The sequence below is a fragment of the Nothoprocta perdicaria genome, unplaced genomic scaffold (genome assembly GCF_003342845.1).
Source record: "Nothoprocta perdicaria isolate Ctin4 unplaced genomic scaffold, notPer1 scaffold_264, whole genome shotgun sequence".
Lineage (NCBI taxonomy): Eukaryota > Metazoa > Chordata > Aves > Tinamiformes > Tinamidae > Nothoprocta > Nothoprocta perdicaria.
The window spans coordinates 260,289-263,001 of record NW_020455493.1 but is presented as its reverse complement, the minus strand read 5'-3'; positions in this window follow the sequence as shown (position 1 = coordinate 263,001).

Sequence of the window (2,713 nt, the reverse complement as noted above, 5' to 3'; positions counted from 1 at the left end):
CAAAACATTTTTTTTTTTTTTTTGCTTTTGTTTTTCCCTGAATAATCGTCTGTTTCCATTTGGTTTGGGTTATTTCCTTCTCCACTGATTTCAAACCCATCCCTACACAGCATGTCCAATTTATTGTTAGTGGTTGCTGCATTGTCTTCTACCCGATTGTGTAATTCTGCCTTCGGCGTGGAGAGACACAGGGGGAGTGTGTGCACAGGCTCTTCCCTCCTACCATGCATTCCTGGTGGATTGGGAGGGGTGAGGGTAAGTTTGGGGGCTTTATATTCACTGTGTGTAAGAGACTGTCTCCCATCCCTTTGTTCTTTGCTCATTTTGTATAGCAGTGAAGTAGGAATTACACAAGGCTGGCCCTAAGCTAGTCAAGTATCTATTTATGTCCTTCTCAATGTAATTGAAAAATATTTTCCATTTATTCTTCAGTGTAAATTACACAGTTAAAAATATTTCAAGGGCAACTCTTTAAATAAACTTCATTTTATTAAAGAAAACTTGATAAATAGAATTTTTTCCTGTAAAAAATCCCCTGACATTTGAAATATTAAAAAATAGCAAAGATCACTTGTTAATCAAAGCTACTGTTCATTGTACTTTGTCTAAGAGAAAGTTACATTGAAAAAACATAATGTAAATTGAATAATGATTCATTGTCTAATGCCGTATCCACTGAGGGTAAGTGCGATTTTGTGTCAAAAGAAAGTTCTCTCTTTAGTTTGTAGTCATCAAAAGATAAGTGCATACCCATCATTCAGTCCTGTTGAAGGCGCACAGAAATCTTTCTTCATTTCAAACGTTCATTAACCTAATTGACTAAATAACAGTCAAGAGGAAGTTAACTCTTAATGTGGCTCACATTTCTTCTCCAAGTTTAGTTGCTATTTTTTCATAAAGATTCACAGGTAGAAAATTCTCTTGCCTGAAGAGGATATTTCATGTACAGTCTTGAGCAAAGCTCTTCAGAGGAGGAAGAAAAATCCCTATTTTTTGTCAAGTGTGTTCTTTCATGAGCAGCCCAAAACCTTGGCAAAGGATTGTACAATTATGAATTAGGGATTAAAGTTAAGGTCCTAGATATATCTGCTGACAGGCTGGTAAGAACTGATATTAAGTGGGAAAGTGGCCAGATTGTATGAACAGGGCACTATGGAAATATACAGAATTTTGCCCTCACTTACTGAAACATGATCTGAGAAGTCAGGTGGTAACCTCACCTGAGCAAGGAATGTCTTGAAGACAGAGGACCTGGATGCACTGCATGCCAAGTTGCACACATTCAGCAGCATCAGGAACATGAGGGTCAGAAACTGAGCTTAAAGCTGCCACAAATCTCTCAGAAGGCTGAACAAGTTTATAGAAGAAAGTTTATGAGTAACTGAGATGCTTATAGAGAATCGCTCTCTATAAGTCTGCTGCTATTTCTCACAAAACTGCCTTGGATCAGTGTAATACCACTGTGATTATAAGGGGGTTCTCTCTTAACAAAACACGCTGTCCTTCAATTTTTGCACCTTCAGAAGAATTAAAAACAAAAAGGTAGTAAGAACAAACGTTAAGCATGCATATACCTGTTTACCTCTCTGTGAGAAACTCCCTACATCAGGGTGAACATTTCTAGGCCTTCAGGGCTGAAGCTGCAGAGAAATTTCCACTGAATACATGGATATCAGAATTAGCAGGCTACAACAAGCACTGTTTACATGATTACAGTGCTTGGACTTGCTTTTCAACGCTTTTGATTTGAAAGGTAGGGGAGAGTAAGGAGCACAAGCAGTTTTAACAATGCACGTGGTATGGCTGTTGTGACTGTGATGTGGGGAATGTGAATGAGTGCAGTATTGCAAATTGCCTCTAAAACACATGCTTAATGCTAGCTCTCGCTCTAGGCAAAGGCTCTAGTTGCCCGTGGCAGGCCCCTGTGAGGAAAACTTTGTGGTTACATGACAAATCACCCCTCTGGTATAAACTCATTTTGCTGATTCAGATGTGCACTGGCAGTTTGTACAGCTAAGGCACTGGCTGTTTATGTCAATGCATTTGTGCTAGGTTGGATTTTGCTGGCCTTCTAGAACCAGCACACATACTGCATTATGTGCACGCATTCATCAAAAATCCAATGGTTTGTTTGTGCCTGATACCAATCACATTTGCATTTCTAGCTGGTCTGGTATACACAGAAAAGGTGTTAAAAATACAATCAATGTGACCTGAGAACTATCACTTTCTGCTTCTACTGTTTCTATAGCTGTATTAAGCTGATTTGAGTCTCAGTTCCCTGACATTTTCTTTTTGGGGTAGTTGAGCCTTGATGAAGAATCTGAATCTTGCTAATTCAAGAATAATTTTGCCTTTGTCTTTTTCATAGCCTGCCATGAGCTGGATTTGCTTAAAAAAAATACACATACACAGTAAATTGGCTACACAGCAGCTTTATTGCCCTGTTTATGTGCAACTTGCATGCTAGGAAGTTGGTTTCAGAGGTGAGAAATGTCAGCTTTTTGGATAGTTAGGACGTCACTGACTAAATAATACTGGGATGATATGTAATCAGGTTCCTGGGTTGGTAACCTATAGGTGATCTGTCCTTCATTGACGTTATTCTTAACATTCATAATGAGTTGTGGATCAGGAACATAGAATGGAGTAAAATGTCCCTTGCACGTGCCTGTGATAGATATAGGACAGGGTTTGATGGAGGAAATTCCAG